The sequence below is a fragment of the Eumetopias jubatus genome, unplaced genomic scaffold (assembly GCF_037043125.1).
Source record: "Eumetopias jubatus isolate StellerSeaLion01/CBP00866 unplaced genomic scaffold, mEumJub1_p1.0 scaffold_11, whole genome shotgun sequence".
In the NCBI taxonomy this organism is placed as follows: domain Eukaryota; kingdom Metazoa; phylum Chordata; class Mammalia; order Carnivora; family Otariidae; genus Eumetopias; species Eumetopias jubatus.
The window spans coordinates 111053817-111072999 of NW_028274817.1; the positions used below are offsets into that span (position 1 = coordinate 111053817).

At 36.6% G+C, this 19183-nt stretch overlaps 1 protein-coding gene across 5 annotated transcripts in view; it reads left to right on the forward strand.

Annotated features, from left to right (window-relative positions):
* Positions 1-19183, forward strand: part of RPS6KA3 (ribosomal protein S6 kinase A3) — a 115134-nt gene that overhangs the window by 30061 nt on the left and 65890 nt on the right. The window lies entirely within an intron of this gene.

Here is a 19183-nt window from a genome sequence, read left to right on the forward strand (position 1 = left end):
CCATTGTTAGCACAGTTAGTATCTTCATTTTATTCTGTACGTAAGATAGTTATTACTGGTATTTACAAAATATGTATATTCTCCAACTTGCTCTTTTCACTTAAAGTCTAGAACATCTTTTTATGACAGTACATGTAGATCTTCTTTTGAAATTGTTGCATGATATTCCTATTTTTTTAGATTTTATTTGTTTATTTGAGAGAGAGAGAGCAGGGGAAGGCAGTGGGGAAGAGCAGAGGGAGAGGGACAGGCAGACTCCGTGCTGAGCACAGAGCCCCACATGGGGCTCCATCTCAGGACCTTGAGGTCATGAGCTGAGCGGAAACCAAGAGTCGGACACTTAACCGACTGAGCCATCCAGGCACCCCTGTTGCATGATACTCTATTTTATGCATGTCCTACACTTAATGGAATTTCCCTCTATTTATTTTTGTGAACTTGTGTTTCAGTAGGATATAGTTTTAGAGAAGAATGTGCTATAACAAAGGGTATGAACATTAAATCTCAATAGACATAGGAGCACCTGGTTGGCTCAGTCGGAAGAGCATGCAACTCTTAATCTCAGGATCGTGAGTTCGAGCCTCACATTGGGTATAGAGATTACTTAAATAAATTTTTTTTAAATTAATTTCAGTAGACATTGCCAGATTGCTGTCCAAACCAAAAAGCTTGTAAAAATGTTACCGTATGAAAGTACCTGTTCAACCATACCCTATTCAACACTGGATATTATTAGAAACTATTTTTCATTTGAGCCACTCTAAATAAATAATACTTTCTCATTTCAGTTTCATCTCATTTGATTATTAATGAAGTTGAGTATCCATGTATTACTGGCCTTTGTGTTGTTGGTTGCTTATCTCCTTGGGGTCTGTGTGTTCATATATTTTCTGGATATTAACTCCATGTCTTTAATGTATCTTGCAAATATTTTCTCCCTATTTTGTAACATTGATTATGTGGTCTTTCATTGTTTGTATACAGAAGTTTTCATTTTTAAATGGTCAGATCTGGCTTCTGGGCTTTGTGTTTTGGGTTAGAAGATCCTTTCCTGCACCAAGGTTATAAAAATAAACCTCTTAAATTTTCATCTACCACCTCTATAGTTTTGTGTTTTACATTTAGATCTGTGGTCTACTTGGAATTGTAGTATCCATTATGACATAGAAATCTAACTTTTTCCAAATTGCTTGTTGTCCTAATCTCTACTTACTGAACAAATAAAACCTATTCAACTTATTTGAGATTTCTCTTTTATCATATATAAATTTGCCGTATTCTCCTGGTGTTAGTTTCCTAGGGCTGCCCTAACAAAATACTATGAACTGGGTGGCTTAAAATAACAGAAATTTATTATCTCACAGTCAGGAGGACACCAAAATCTGTGTCCACAGAGCCATGCTCTTTGAAGGCCCTGGGAGGGGATCTTTCCTTGCTTTTTCCAGCTTCTGGTAGCTGCCAGCAGTCCTTGGCATTCCTTGGCCACATCACTCCATTCTTTACCTCTGTTGTCACATGGCATTTTCCTTATGTGTCTCCATGTCCAAATTTCCTTCTTCACATAAGGATACCAGTTACTGGATTATGGCCCACCTTACTCCTGTATGACCTCATTTTAGTATTACTGAATCTACAAAGACCGTGTGTTCAAAAAAGATCACACTCCCAGGTACTGGGATTACAAATTGAACGTACCTTTTTGGAAGACACAGTTTCAACCCATAGCATCCCTGAATGTCTTGACTTCACATATATTTTCAATTACTGTGCTTTTATTATATGTTTTTTATATGTAGCAAGGCAAGCCCTCCCACCTTTTTTTTTTCAAAATTGTGGTCTTCACATCTTCCAGATAAACTTTACAATCAATTTATCAAGTACTTCTGAAAAAGTTATTGGGATTTTATAAAAATTCCGTTAAATTTGCTAATTAACATGAAGAAAATTATTTTAATAATGTTGAGTCTTCACATTCCCAAAACATTTATTGACATTCTTTTATATCCTTTATCAAAATTTTATGGTTTCTTACATATAGCTTCGTACATTAATTTATTAAGATAATTCATGGTGGGGGCACCTGGGTGGCTCAGTTGGTTAAGTGACTGCCTTTGGCTCAGGTCATGATCCCGGAGTCCCCGGATCGAGTCCCGCATTGGGCTCCCTGCTAAGCAGGGAGTCTGCTTCTCCTTCTGACCCTACCCCCTCTTGTGCTCTCTCTCTCACTCTCAGATAAATAAAATAAAATCTTTAAAAAGAAAAAAAGATAAATTCATGGGTATTTTATAGTTTTTGTTATAATGCAATGGGATTTCTTTTCTGCTGTCTTCTATCTGATTATTGCTAATACATAAAAATGTTAAATGTTGGGGCGCCTGGGTGGCTCACTCAGTTAAGCATCTGCCTTTGGCTCAGGTCATAATCCCAGGGTCCTGGGATTAAGACCCATATCGGTCTCCCTGCTCAGCGGGGAGTCTGCTTCTCCTTCTCCCTCTCCCTCTGCCCCTCCCCCTGCTCGTGTGAGCACTCTCTCTCTCTCTCTCAAATAAATAAAGATCAAATAAGTAATCTTTAAAAAATGTTAAATGTTTCTATATGCTTTTTAACATATTTGGAAAGTTTTCAGAAATCAATTTGTCATGAACATTTTGTCAGTTATGGAAGAGTGAGATCATTATAATCTTCTTCAAATCCTTCAGTAGTTTTGTGCTTCCTTTAAATGAAGCCCAAACACTGCAGTGTGACCTATCAGGCCCTTTATAATAAGGTCTTTGTGTACTTCTCTGTATCCTTCCCAGCTGTACTCCTCTGCCCCCTCCTGAGAGTGTGGTCACTCCAATGCATCAGATTTTCTTTTGTTCCTAGGTCTTCATAGGTAATACTCCCTCTCTCAGAATTCTTTTCCCCTAGTACCCCTTCCAGTTAACTCCCAATCATCATTCAGATCCAAGTTTGATATCACTTCAACTGAGATATCTTCCTGGCACAACTATGAGTTCCATTTCGGCTTTGAGTTAAGCGTTTTTCCTTTGTGCTGCCATAGCAGCTTATGAGAACCCTAAATGGGAATACCACATTAGATTCCATTACTTATTTACTTATTCCCTACTAAACTGTGAGCTTGACCATGTCTGACTTATTCCTTGTTTTATATCTAGTATCCGGTAGGTATTCAATAAGTGCTTGTTAATTAAATGAATGCGTAATGGGGCCCAAGCATGGGACCTGTGCCTGAGGTTACCTTCACATTTAGTCTAGATTTCTGTACGTCCCAGGCCATTTGAGGCATTCTGTTTCATTCATCTGGAGTATATATTTATTAGCATTTAAGCAAACAGTAAGCATTAATACTGAGTTTTTCTGCCACCAGTTACCTGTTTTTCTTAGGTAACAATTTCTTTGGAAGGAAAACCTTCAAATTTTTTATTCTCTCTGTATCCTAGAAACATTTTCCATTGTGATATTATATGGCTCATACTTTCCCTCAGAGTACTCATGACATCAGTAACATTACATCTGGAAGAAAATTGCATTTTATAACCAGGTTGAAAAGGTGCAGGACAGGGTTGTGATATCGAGCCCTATATCGAGCTCCACACTGGGAGCTGTCCCCCTTCCTCTCTCCCTCCCTCCCCCACCCACACTCACTCATTAGCTCACGCTCTCTCCAAAAAAAAAAAAAAGAAAAGAAAAGAAAAGCAAAAAAAAAGGTACAGGACTACGGTATTACTAGCAATATGGGTGAAGTTGTTGAGCAGATCATTCCAGATTATAGGAATTAGGATTGAGTATAAAAAGCCTAATATTTACTATTTCATTGATGGTATTAAATCCAAAAGATTGTCAAAATATCTATTAGCCTTATACTTTTAAATTGTACTTGCCTTTAATGTACAACTAAAAGTTTTCATTTTGTCAATTACTGATAATTTAAATAACAAAAGTTGAGATGTTGCATTAGTTATCTATTTGATGCATATCAAATTACCTCAGACTTAGTAGCTTAAAACAACATACATTTCTTTTTTATTGTTACGTTAATCACCATACATTACATCATTAGTTTTTGATGTAGTGTTCCATGATTCATTGTTTGTTCATAACACCCAGTGCTCCATTCAATACGTGCCCTCTTTAATACCCATTACCAGGCTAACCCATCCCCCCACCCCCCTCCCCTCTAGAACCCTCAGTTTGTTTTTTCAGAGTCCATCGTCTCTCATGGTTCGTCTACAACATACATTTCTTATCTCACAGTTTCTGTGGGTCATTAATCTGGGCACAGCTTAATGGGATCCTTTGATTCAGGGTCTCTCACTGCAGTGAAGGAGTTGGCTAGGGCTAGGTTCTCATCCGAACCTTGATGGAAAAAGGTTCTTCTTCCAAGCTCACACGTTTGTTAGCCCAGACTCTTGGCCCATAGAAACTGTGAGATGATAGTTGTATGTATGGAGCTTGTCAACTAGTAGGCTTTCTTGTAGGTTGATTGGCCCCTTTTTAATGGGCTAGAACACAGGGTATGCTGAATAGCCAGTTTTGACCACAACAAGACTGTAGGATGGATGGAGAGTAACAGGAGAGAAGACGCCTGGGTCCTTTATTGACCTAATGATCGTGTGCTACCTCTTCACCCTGATTTACCCTCTTACCTATGGACTGCTCCGTGAGAAAAAAAAAAGGCACTTATCTTGTTTGAGCCATTACATTTTGGGGTCTTTTTGTTTCAGCAGCTTAGTCTGAACTCTGACTACAGCTAATCATTCATTAACCAGGCACTTAATGAATTTCTATTAGGTGCCAAGAACTCTGCTAGGTTGTTGGAGATACAAAAGCATATGAGGGAAACTTGCAGTCTTTAAATGACAAAATAAAGTTGTTTTTGTCTTCTTCTCTTCTGGTAAATAATCACCCAAAACATCAAGGAGAATAAGAAACAGAAACGTGATCTTTAAATTAGAATTCTGACTTGTGTAATTTGAACCACAACACAGAAATGTGAAAAGTAGATAAAAGAGTCATAACAGGAGGAAGTTAAAGGACCTAAGTGCTTTTAGAGGGGTATAGCAGCAGGAAGCATGCCTTATTTATTGCCCTCACAGCTCCGGAAGAGCTCAAGAATGAGGTCACCAGGTACCGTGGAAAGTGGAGGAATGGCATGGGGCTGAAAACAGAGAGTGGTTGAATGTCAGTATAAACAGCCTCCACTCTCTCCTCTCTCCTACCCCTGGAAGAGACAGGGGGTATTTTTTAGAGAAAAATGAACCAGAATAGCTCCAGACTTGGGGAACCCCAGATATAGTAGGAAGTGGTGTGAGGCACTGGGCTAGAAACAAGGAGATCAAGTGAAAGCCCATTACAACAACCAGGACCATATCTTCCCGGCAGGAAAGTAAACCCTTCTTTCATGAAGAAATTGAATGATCCCTGATAAAAGACCTTTAGAAACAGACATTTAGGAGATCTTCAGTGTAAAGGCTATTTGGCCGATTAACCTACCAAAAAAGCCTAACAGTTGACAAGCTCCAGAACATGTGGTCTACTTCTTAGTGTCTCACTCTTAAGTATGACTGAAAAGCCAAATATCACTGGACATTTGAGAAAGGCTTCCAAACGAAAGAATAAGCTCTTGAAGGAACAGACAATGCAGTAAAAAGGAAAAAGAAAAGTTAAATTATTACCTTCTGAGTGTTAAAAGACAAAATTGATGTGCTAAAATAAGAGTAGGATGCTATGTTTTTAATCAGAAAATTAAAAATGAGATAGGAATGTTTTACATTTTAGTAGAATATTTAAAAGCTAATGTTAAGGAAATCTCAAAAAAAAACAGAGTAAGAGAAAGAGATGGAAAATAGGAGAGAAAAAGAAAGAAGCAATCTAACATCTACTTAATAGAAATTCCAGAGACAACAGGGAAATGGAAAGGAAGAAACTAGGAAAGAAATACCACATTTGTTTTTTCCCACATCTTAATATTTCTGAAATCGAAATGTTTGTTAAAGCCAATGATGTGACACATTTTAATTGGCTGCATTTTCTACTATAATGGTACAGTGATAATCATGCTCTTAGATTAGATGGAGTACTAAAATACCAAAAAAAAATTTTCCCTAATATGACTGTGAGTTGCTAGATTAAAATGGCCTACTGAAAGCCTGCTAATGAAAACAAACAAACAAAACACCTACTCTCAAGAAGAATCATTATTGTGAATTATCAAACACCAGTGATACAAAACCCTAGAAGTTTTATTGGACTGAATGTGTCTCCCCGCAAAATTTATACGTTGGAGCCTAATCCCTGATGTAATGGTGTTTGGAGGTAGGGCCTTTGGGAGGTAGTTAGGTCATGAGGGCAGATGCCTCATAAATAGGATTAGTGCCCTTATAAAAGAGACCCAAGAGAGCTTCCTTGCCCCTTCTGCCATGTGAAGACACAGCTAGAAGATAGCTGTCTATGAACCAGGAAACAGATTCTCACCAGACACCAAATCTGCTGGTGATTTGGATTTGGACTTCCTAGCCTCCAGAACTCTGACAAATAAATTTCTACTGTTTATCATAAATGACTTAGTGTATGGTATTCTGTTATAGCAGCCCAAGTGGGCTGAGATAAGCTTTTAAGAGATTTTTAAAATATATAAAGGACGGGGTGTAAAAATAATATCAAACATTTCAACATTGGAAGTTAGAAGACAAGGAACAATGCCTTTGAAGTGCTTAGTGAAAATGATTTTCAACCAAGATATTTTCAGACATATACCTATTTTTAGGAAGTTGCTGGAAAGTGGGCTCTGCCAACATGAGATGGTTGTTAACAAGAAAAAGACATGAGATTCAGGCAACAAAGGATCCAACATTTATAAGCACAATGAAGAAAGTTCCTTCACATTGTGATGAATAAAGGGTGCTTCAGAAGACTAGTTCATTCAGTAGGCTTAGAGAGTACTCAGTCCAGATTGAAGCAGACAGATGATTCCAGGAAAGCTGTCTCCAAGGGAAAAAAATAGAAGTGATGAATTATCCAATAGGTTGGAGTACTGAAAATTCACTTAAGAGGCAGAGTGAGAAGAATTTGTAGGCAAAAAGAAAGCAAATTTTAAAACCAACTGCAAACTTAAGAAGAAAACAGAAGTTGTACACAAGAAATGTAACTAGAGTATATTCCTTACCTTGGCAGTGAACAGTGTTTGCATAATAATATATAAAAACTAAATACTAATTTAACCAAAATTTGTGATATGAGTTTTAAGTCATCTCTAATAGGATGTCTAAAGATAATATCTGAAATTGATGAGTCAAGAGGAAGTAGTATAAGGTTATTCTTTTTCCTTTTTTAAGTTTTTATTTAAATTCCAGTTAACATACAGTGTAATATTAGTTTCAGGTATACTGTAGTGATTCAGCACGTCAGTACATCAACGTGGTGCTCATCAGGACAGGTGCGCTCCTTAATCCCCACCACCTGTTTAACCCATTCCCCCCCCACCTCCCCTCTTGTAACCATTCGTTTGTTCCCTATAATTAAGAACAATGGTGGGCCCCTCTCTTTTTTGCTCCTTTGCTCGTTTGTTTTGTTCCTTAAATTCCACATATGAGTGAAATCATATGGTTTTCATCTTTCTCTAATGGACTTATTTCACTTAGCATAATTACTCTCTAGCTCCATCCATGTCGTTGCAAATGGCAAGATTCCATTCTTTTTGATGGCTCAGTAATATTCCATGGTATATATGTACCACTTCTTTATCCGTTTGTCAGTTGACAGACACTTGGTCTGTTTCCATAATTTGGCTGTTGTAGATAATGCTGCTGTAAACATCGGGGTGTGTGAATCCCTTTGAATTGAATTTTTTTATTCTTTGGATAAATACCTAGTATTGCGATTGCTGGACCATAGGATAGTTCTATTTTTAACTTTTTGAGGAACCTCCATACTGTTCTCCAGAGTGACTGAACCAGTTTGCATTCCCACCAGCAGCACATGAAGGTTCCCCTTTCGCCACATCCTCGCCAACACCTGTTGTTTCTTGTGTTGATTAGAGATAAATACCAGAGGGAGCAATGAAAAGAGCTGAAAGGGTACCAGGAGCACTAGGTACTGCTGCTTTTTGGTCATATAAGCCTTACAGCAATATCTGACCATCTAACCATTGATAAAAATTTAAGTTAACTAGAATTTAAAGTAAAACTAGTTATAACTGGTATAATCAAGTAAAAATTCACAGAAGACATAAAATTTTGGTATAGGTTTTTAGAAGTAAATGTCAATATTTGGGTGAAGGTATTCTCATGGGACAGTGGTGTAAACAAAAGCCAAAGGGGGAAAAATGTGAGAGGTAGCTAAATCAGTTTGACTAAAATGATAATCATAAAGGAAAGGCAAATTTCTCCTAAACATAAAATACTTTCACTCAGATCTTCTTGACATACGGAGCTGCCTCTGTGTTGTATCTTGAACATGTCCCCTGGTTTCTGTTTGTAGCAGAGTCATTTCATTCTGGCTGGATTGTTTCCTCCTTCACACCTCATCTCTTCTCGCTTCCCTTTGTTCTTTGACCTGCAATCTGCCTTCTTCCCAGATCCTAGATCCACTTCTCTTCCATCTCCTGAAATTTTAATACTCTTTTCCTTTATTCTGGATTTTTAAAAGTTCAATTCTTTCTTGTCTTTACTCACCTGAAGTAAAAATTTTTATATTCTCCATGTATCTCATAAAATATAAGAACTTTATCCAATTAAATTGATTCATACCAGAATATAACAAGTAGTCATCACTTTCCTTTATCTCCCTCCCCCAGGGATGTTTGCATATATTAATCCATATTTTATGTATAATTCATTGAATTTTTCACCAGTTAACTTGTTCTAGCTGGTGTTGTTTGTTCTCCCTCCCCTGCTGGAGAGACTTGATTATTTTTAGCCTTTATTCTGGTGGAGCTGGGGAGAGACTATCTTCATAGCAGAAGAGTGCTATATAGTACCTTAAGCCAAGATATCTTCCTAGACTCTGGAATTTCCCTTTTCTCAGTTGGCTAGAGGACTCCATGTTCTGCATGATCCATGCTGAAGAAATAGGGAGTCTTTTTTTTTTTTTAATTAACATAGAATTATTTGTTTCAGGGGTACAGATCTGTGATTCATCAGTCTTACACAATTCACAGCACTCACCATAGTACATACCCTCCCCAATGTCCATCACCCACCCACCCCATCCCTCCCACCCCCCTCCACTCCAGCAACCCTCAGTTTGTTTCCTGAGATTAAGAGTCTCTTATGGTGTATCTCCTTCTCTGGTTTCATCTTGTTTCATTTTTCCCTCCCTTCCCCTATGATGCTCTGTCTTGTTTCTCAAAATCCTCATATCAGTGAGATCATATGATACTTTCTCTGATTGACTTACTTCCCTTAGCATAATACCCTCTAGTTCCATCCACGTCATTGCAAATGGCAAGATTTCACTTTTTTGATGGCTGCATAATATTCCAGTGTGTGTGTGTACACACATATATGTGTATATACCATCTCTTCTTTATCCATTCATCTGTTGATGGACGTCTAGGCTCTTTCCATAGTTTAGCTATTAGGGAGTCTTGACTATTTACATCTCTGTAGTCATCCAAGAACCATCATTAAAGCTATTTCTTGCTTAGTTGGGAAATAATTCTCTTAGTGGTTCGTACAGTACCAGGCAAAGGTTCTTCTGAGGCTTCAGAATTAAAGGAGATAAATAAGTACCTAGCACAAAGTAAGAACCCAAAAAGTGTTCATTTTCCTGTCCCCTTTCTTCCAAAGTCTGATCCTATTCTTTCAGACTATTCACCAGGGATAAAGTATGCCTCTTAGGAACTATGGTGGTATCCAGTAATTTTGTGGCTGACAATAGGCCTGGCCTCAGACAAAATTGTGAAATGAGTTAATTTTCTCTTAACTTGGTCCTTTGACCCTTCTGTTTCTCTTATTATTTATTTCTGGTGACCATACATACATCAGTTATTTATGACATCAACTTCGTAAATATTACACGACTACAGTCTTTTTTTTAAAAAAGATTTTATTTATTTATTTGACAGAGAGAGAGAGAGAGCACAAGTAAGCAGAGTGGCAGGCAGATGGAGAGGGAGAAGCAGGCTCTCTGCTGAGCAGGGAGCCAGATGTGGGGCTCGATCCCAAGACCCCAGGATCATGACCTGAGCCGAAGGCAGCAGCTTAACCGACTGAGCCACCCAGGAGCTCCTGACTACAGTCTTATTAAACACTATTTATCGACACAGTTTTTGTAGCTCTTGTATCATGGTCACATGCGTGATTGTCAAGAATTCGAGAAAGCTTGTTAAAAGTAATAGTGATAAAAATGGCTTATAAAGGTATAATGAAGATAGTTCATAGATGACCTTAAATGCCAGGTTAAGGAGCAGCACCCCATGAAGGACACAGGTAGTACACTGACAGTGCCCGCATTCTTTACAAATCCCCTGAAGTCATGATAGGCCTTTAATAGTAATTTCTTCCACTTGCACACATGCCGTTACTCTAGCAATTGTTCATATAGTAACTCTAAGGCTGCAGTAATGTGTATGATGGCCTTCACAGTATCCAGGGAATTTCACCAGTTCCCAGTTGTCCACTGATTTCTTCCATTTCCTTGAAGGTTCCTTCAGGCTGCTTTAAACCTTGCATTTGAACATCCAAAGTGATACTCATAGCCATGAGTCCCGCACATACTTGCACACCTCTTGCAGTCATCGTGGATTCAACACATAATAAACTATAGGAGAAGCCCTAGCGTAGTAGACAATAGACAGTGAAAAACCCACTCAACACAGCAAAATACAATAGAGTGCTCATTGGCAGGGAACATTTGTGGAGTGGTGCATTGACAGCACTTACTGATTAATTGTGTAGAGTATTGTCTGTTGTTCTCTCATTGGCTGAGAGTATATTTTAACACTCAGAGCATGGGAAAAATATAGTCTAGTACATGTAAGTATATACCACTTAGGAAAATATTCCTGAGATAAATAGCATTATAATTAGCACTGCATGGTGGCATTAAATCGAGTATGTGTATAATTGGCAAATTTTCCAAACATGTAAGGTTTCCCTTTGCTACATTTTTGGCTCTCTTTCAGAGCTATTTTTTCACTTCCTAGTGTCCCTTTCATCCACGCATAAGAGCTTTAAAAAAAATAAAATCTCCCCCCCTTTTTTTCATGGCTTGCCTACCTCATGTGGTGCCTCTGATCCAAAATTGCCCCTCCTCTGCTGCAGTCTACACATTTTTTTCAGTTTGAGTGATCTGATACACAAATGGAAAGAGAGCAAACTGATTTGATTAAGTTCTGTTCAAGTATGACTGGTTTATTGAGTCAATCTGAAATACTGTCATATATTGAAAGTTGTAACCTCTTTACTTACATGAGGGGGAAAAAAAGTGTGGCTAGATTGACAAGCAATACTACCTAGGATGTATTACTGCTTACTGCAGTATTCCTGCCTGGGGCATTGGTACAGCTACCCCCTTGCCCTCTCTCCATGCTCGTGGGAAATGTTGCAAGGGGTCATTGAGAAAGGACCTTAGAAGGAACCCATCTCAGTGCTCTAGGAAGCCACTACCATTTGCTTAAGGTTGGTGATATTTCCTATCTCTGATTTAAAACCATAGAACTAGAGCACTTTGCAACATTATCTACTGATGGACGTGTGCTAGAGAGTAATTCTTCTGTACTTAAATGGAAACCCTTAGATATTAAACCCTTCAGTACCTGAAAAAGTGATCCATACAAAAAATCATATCCAAAGGACTCATTTCAGAAAACATGTTCATTCTAAGTTTCTATCCTAGGGGTTGACTTTTCTCCAGCATGGTTCTGCTTTCGTGGACTTAAGAAAATGGTTGATAATTGGGTTTGACCAGGGTTGGGGTTTTGCCAGACAAATATAATGTATGCTATAGAAAAGTGTTCAGGAACTCTGCTGTGGACCCTCTACTGTCTTCTGGGTTTTATCACAAGTTTTAGCACTTCCTGGTCTCTGACTTAAGTCAGCCACTGGCCATACATAATACACACTCCTTCCCCAGATAGACTTGCCTGATTATGCTCCCACCAACATCACAGCCATTCCGACTTTCAAGAAAGTATGAACTTGAGCAACAAGTTCCTTAACTTCTCTTTACCCCTCAGTTTCTGCATCTGTAGTATGAATAATAGTACTTATCTCAGTGTAGTGAGATTTAACTGAAATAATTTCATGTAAGCACAGTGCTTAGAATATAGTATGTTAAATGATATTGTTAGAATTACACTTGAAAGAAAGAAAAATTTATTAATGAATGAGAATTCAAATAAAGGAACTAAGGATTCAGTGAAAGATGCTAGAAAAAGAACTACAAAGCTTCTAGAGAGCAAGAAGAAGGAATTAAATACAAATTCCAAAATCAGTGAATGAGAAAACGGGTGGTGGGGAAGCAAATATACAATGTTCAGAAAGCAAAATGCGATACAGCCACAGATAGGAAAGAGTTTAAAACATCTTAACAACAGAAATATTTATAGGTGAAATGATATAATATCTGGGATTTGCTTCAAAATAATTAATTATGGGAATAATTAGTTATGGGGGGAAGTGAGTGTATGAAGCAAGACTGGCCGTGAGCTGGTAATCGTTAAAGGTGAGTGATAGGTACATGAGTGTTTGTTATACTCATCTGTCTACTTTAGATATGCTTGACATGTTCCTTAAGTTCAAGTTTAAAAACATAGAATACAAGTGTAACTGTATACTAACATAAAAGTCTTGCTGAAATGTGGTTTTCTAGGAAAATCTAAAGATATTATTTAGGAAGGGATAGAAAAACTGAATATACCAATAACAAGGGAGAAATTTAAGGTGTTAAACTCTCCGTCTTCCAACTACGGTGCCAGGCCCCTATGACTTCATGGAGAAATCTTTGAAACTTTCAAGAACTAGATCATTCCTGTAGTCTTTAAATTGTCCCAAAGCGTAGGAAAAAAATTTACATTGCCTTCTAGTTTGTTTTATAAAGTTAGCATAGCCCTGAAAATGAAAGTTAACGCACAAAAGGAAACTGCCAGTTTAACTTCTGAATATAGATGCAAAAATCCTTTTAGAAGATTACCAATCAAATACATATATTAAAACAATGGATTTTTCCCAGAAATACAAGCATATCAGGACATCTGTTGATCTACATTATCAAATCAATAGGTGAAAGGAGATAAATTGACTATATTAATAGATAATAAGACATTTTATAAAATTGACTATTCATTCCTCTTTTAGTAAAGAGGAATAATCTGACCTTAACATGATAAAATAATGTCTAAAACCAAATATTGACATTGTATCTGAATGATTTAGTGAGTATATTCCCAAGTCATCATCAAGTAGTGTTTATTAGTGCCTGCTTTATGGTCCACAGACTGAGAAATTTGGGTTTTGTTCTGTGACAGGAAACCATTGAAGAATTTGAGGTAGGGGCATGACCCAGTCTGATTTCTGTTTTAAGATTATTCTGGCTATATATTAAGCCTCACCCATTCCTTTTCCCACTGCAGTAGCAGAGTTGACACAGACCATATGGCCTGCAAAGCCAAAAACATTTACTGTCTGGCCCTTTACTGAAAAAAGTGATAATATGTATAGTATGGTTCAAGTGTGGACGTGTGTGTATACAGAAAAAGACTAGAAAGATAAGCACCAAAATAGTGATTTTTTCCTTTGTTTTTCTCCTTGTTTATTGTTCAAGTTTTCTATAATGGACATGTATACTTTTTGTAATAAAATTTACTTTTTGAATAAGATAAACATTAAAACCAGTAAGATACAAGAATAAAGAAGAATTACCTGAAATTTTAATAAGATAAATTTAAAGAAAGTCAAAAGAAGCAGGAAAAATATAAACAATAATACCTTGTTTCATGCACACAGCCACACAAGTAGTATCCATTTCAGATTTCAGCATATGCTACTTCTTACTCAGGCAGCCATTATTTGAATTCCTACTATATGCTCTTTGCTGTGGGGATACAAAGATAAGTATGGTGCCTGTTCTGAAGATTAATCTGGTAGGGGCAGTGGCATGTGCTTAAACAGTGATCAGTGTCTTAAGCAATGTACCAAAGGGCCTTAAGCGCTTTCATTTTTGGTTAGGACATAACTAACACCCAGATAAAGCTGTTGCTTAGTGCTGAGTTGTAATATGATTATAAGGGATTCCAATCATGTGAACTAGTCTTTTAAACTTTATTTATGGTACCTTTTGATATAGAGAAGTTGTTGAATTTTATAATCACATCTATACCAATATTTTCCTTTATGGCTTCTGCATTTCCCAGACAGGTAGCCAAATGTCCTAACATTCCGTCAGATGTAAAGTGTCACATTTATTCTTTTATTCTTTTCTGACGCTCTGTTTATCTTTTATACAGCAGTACTACACTGTTTTAATTTAGGTATCATTTCAGCTCAGACTTATTTTAGGTTTTGATGTCTGAAATACTGCTTCATTTTCTTAGTGTTAATATTAAAAAGCACAGCACACAACAAAATGTGACTGTTAACCTGAGCATCAGTAGTCATTAAAGCCAATTCAAACTAATCCTTTAAATTCAAAAAAGGTTATTTGGTTGCTTCTTAAGTATTACTTGAATAAAGTTGATGAGTGCTGTATACAGAGACAATCCTATTTTGTTTTGTACGTCTTAATCAGTTGCGCAGTAACCATTGCTGTTTGCTGCTTCTTGACAGTCTTAAAAGTCATCTCATGTTCAGACTGCAATTTTATGTTAGGTGGTTGTCCTAACCATGCTGCCCTTTTGCAGCATTATAAGGAGACTTAAATAATTCCTTCTGGGAGATGAACGGGTTGATGTTCTAATGGAAGTTTTCTTAAGTGCTTTCTGCTGAAAAATTGAGGCATGCATTTTTAATCAAAAGGACTGCACAATTCCCTAGCAGAATTCAAAATTTTATCTTGGACATTTATTTAGGTCCCAGTTGATTCTAATGTGCCTGGTTAAGTAAGGTAATTTTTTAAATTGAGCAGTTTTTTTATTCTTCAGCTTCTGTTAGGTCATTTATAAAATATTGCCATAAAAGGTAAATGCAGCAGGAACATATATAGCACATTATAGAACATAGCTGCAAAAATTTGATACAGCAGGAAAAGCCCTGGCCTTTCATATGGCATGTGTAGCACCTAATGGACACTCTTAACATTTGCTCAGTAAAGTAGTGCTGAACTGAGCTCTCATTATAGATAGCTGCATCATTGAATATGTGCCTGCCTTGACCATGGTTCCTTCATCCAGAAAACTAGCTAATCATTTCTGGTGTTTTCTGAAGACTCTTAAGGTTTTGTGTTTTATTTTGTTTTTTTAATCAATTAACATATAGTGTATTATTAGTTTCAGAGGTGGAGTTTAGTGATTCATCAATTGCATATAATACCCAGTGCTCATTACATCTAGTGCCCTCCTTAATGCCCATCACCCAGTTACCCCATCCCCCACCCACCTCCCCTCCAGCAACCCTCAGTTTGTTTCCTATAGTTAAGAGTCTCTTATGGTTTGTCTCCCTCTCTGATTTTGTCTTTTTTTATTTTTTCCTCCCTTCCCCTGTGTTCATCTGTTGTTTCTTAAATTCCACATATGAGTGAAATCATATGATAAATTGTCTTCAGGTTTTGAAAATTCAGTTATTTCATTAAATTGGTATAGGTTATATATATTAATGATTGATGTGTTTGTTGGTTCCACATAGGTTAAATGCACATCAAGTAGAGCATTTTCCCACAGCTCTCAGTGTTTCTGCCCTTGGGTTTTGTTTAAATGCCACTATTTCTGTGATCATATTTTGATTATTGGCATATTTTAAAAACATTTTCCAAAATAAAAATACCTTAGAAGAACTTCTAGAGGCTATTAGAGAATGAAATGGAGTAAGGGATTGTCTGGTAACTTAACCTCTCTATTTCCAGTTTGGCTTATATCAGTAAGTGTTCCTTTTGCTCACTAATAACCCAGGGGTTGGTCTTTCTTTTAACTTAGATTTTATCAACTAGGATTTTTAGCTATAGACCTTGAAGTCTTTAACCTGGCCGATAATTGATGTCTATAACCAATGTGAATTTAAATATAATTTACTTCCATTTAAGACAGGAAGAATTTGTCCTTATATCACAATCAAAAAGTTTCTTGCATGTGGTCATTTTCTTCCCATAGTTATGAAACAATGCCTCATTGACAGGGAACACCCATGACTTCTCTATATATAATCTTAAAATAGTCTTGACTATCTTTTAGAGTGTGTGTGTAAACATTACAAAGGGTAAAATTTCACATATGCATCAGTGACTTTTTATTTTAATAGTGCTGACTAGTTTCATTTGCTTTTAAAGAGTCGTATAGTTAAGAAATACTGGCATTTCTCAGGATTCTAAAAATAATGTTCATTTCACTAGCTGTGAAAATTGTCTAGGTTCCTGGGAACCAGGAGTTAAGAACATTTCAACAGGATTTTGCTATCAGCAAATCTGTTTTGGTTTCCTGTTCTGGCCTCCCTACCTATCAGCTACATAGTGCCCTCGCCATTACGTTTCTCCTTTCTTTTACCACAGGAAAATTGTCAGGACTCTTTTTCTAGCATTTCAGGACCCGCCTGACAGGAAATTTTCTAATTGCCGGAACAGCTGGTAGGAGAAAACTTTGCAGGGGCTTGGCCTTCCCTTTCCAACCTAAGTTTTACAGTCAGAAATTCTTTTATCACCATCATGGTTTCGTAGCCATGTTTAAATTTTTGTCTTTTCGTGTTCGCTCTATACAGGTAAGCGTTGTTCAACTTCTGTAAAAACTAAAATATTTTAGTTGGAGCTCAGTATAATTATACTAATTAAACAATTACTTCATTTTATATGTTCTTTTAAGAAGCTTTTCAAAATTCAAAACCAGTTTTTAAAGAACTTTTAAGGGATAGTATTTCTCTTTGCTAAAAGTAAGCCACCTATGTGTATTATTCATTTCAATTGTATATTTTGTAAATTTATTTTTATATTGGCTTTTAGTGGTAGAGTAGTTTTTATTTTGCTTGTGTTTGTAATTTTGTATAATAAAACAGATGACAGTAACTTTCAGGATTAAACCAGGCATGAACAAAATTGTGAACTTATTGATAGTTAGGAGATTACTATAATGTAAGCAATATTTTGATGGGTTGGAGAATGTATTGTTTTAAACAGTCAAGACCTTAAAGTCAGACTTTTGTTGAAATTGATTCCTTTCAAAGTTTGACGTTTTTAACCAACCGTATTTAAGTAACTTTAAGAAATTTTATCTTAGAACAGGCACAGTTTTCAAAGCATTACTTTGTTAAAAAGTGCTTAGCAAATGATAATTTGCATTTTGTTTCATCTAAAATTCTGCCAAATTAACTCGATATTTTGCCATGAGAATTGTGCTATCCTGCTGTTCTTTAAAGAGAATTTAATTTTTTGATTGGGATTCCCGATTAGGAGAAAACTGTGCTCTCTGTAGCAGTGATTAGGAATGTTAGTCTGGAGAACAGCAATGCTATTTTCTCAAACATAGAAGAAGCTGGCTTGGAATACGCTTAGAGAACTTGGTTAAATGAAAAATGCTGAGCATATTTATCATCCATTGGCAAATAAGTAAATTGGATTTGGTCAAATTGTAATCTAGAATACCTTAAAATGTTGTTTTTTCCAGCATGGCTTGAATAACCAGCCTAATTATGTATCACAGCCAAATTTTTATGTATCTTGATCATCTAAAATTTAACATCTCTTTTTAAAATTAAAAACTGTATGTTATAGAACCTTAGGTTTCTGTATAGAGATTAATACTTGAATTTTGAATTACATTCAAGAGGCAGATGAAGTATACATTTTTCATTTGTAAGGTCTTCTTTATGTTAGGCCAAAAAATAGTTACATATCCATGGTTAGAAAAGATTTACTAGTTTTTACCAAGGAACATTTAAATAATTTACTTCCAAGTTTCATCTGTATTTTCTGACATTCAAAACAATTTAGAAAATACAAATGCCTTAAGAACACACTTCCTGACCCAAGGGAGGGCAGGAAAAAGGAAATTATGTATACAAGTCAGGGCATAATGCCAAAAGTTGAATCATTCTTTAAAATCAATTAATATCACGCAGTTTGTTTACTTAATGGTATTGTGTTACAATATTAGGTTTTCTGTCTCAAATAGACAGCATCACTTTCTGTTCCTTTTCTTTAATCCTTTTGCATTTTAAGAACAAAACTGAATCTTTTTCCTCTCAACTTAAAAAGGAAACATTAATTTTTTTTTTCCATTAAAGGGCGAACCTTAAGGACCATTTAAGAAGGGACCTACAGACCTCTTGGTGGTCCTGGGAAGCAAATGAGGTGGCTTGGGAAGCAAATGAGGTGGCTTTCTGTGTGACTGGATGAACACCAAAAGATCCACCTGCCCATGAATTTCCTTCTGCCATTTTTCTGTGATGTCTAAAATGACATCCTTTACAGAATTCCTAAAATTCTATATTTGTTAACTGAATTGACCTTGTTTTTTCTATCATGGGTCACATCTCAACAAGTATTTATCCAGTAATAAATCTTTGAAACCCTAAGTAAATTCTTAGAGGACAGATACTCTTCTTTATCTTAGTATCTCTAATACCTAGCACACTACCTGGTTCATAATCTCAAATGCCTTCTAACAAAAAGGAATGGGCCTGAGAATATGTTACAGATCAGAAACATTTCCATTAGGACCAGGCAGTTAGGAAGAAGCAGAAGCACCAGAGTCTCCTGAGTTTTAGTCCCCTCTTGAACCTGTTCTTCTCTTCCTCTCTGATCCAAACACTGGTCTCCATGTGTGCTCCCACACTGGCCTTTGCACTGGCTTTTCTCTGCTTGAAGTGCTCTTCCCCCAAATGGTTGACTCCATCGCGTCTTTCTGGTCTTTACTCAAATAGCACGTTTTCAGTAAAACCTGCAGTGATGGTTTTATTTAAAATTGTAAGCTCTCCTTTTCATCCCTGCACTTCTGATCCCTCTTACCTGACTTAGTATCTTTTTCGCATGGTATTTTATCTTGTTCTAACATGAATATACCTATTATTATTTTTCTCCCCAAAACGCCAGAGATTTTAGGTCT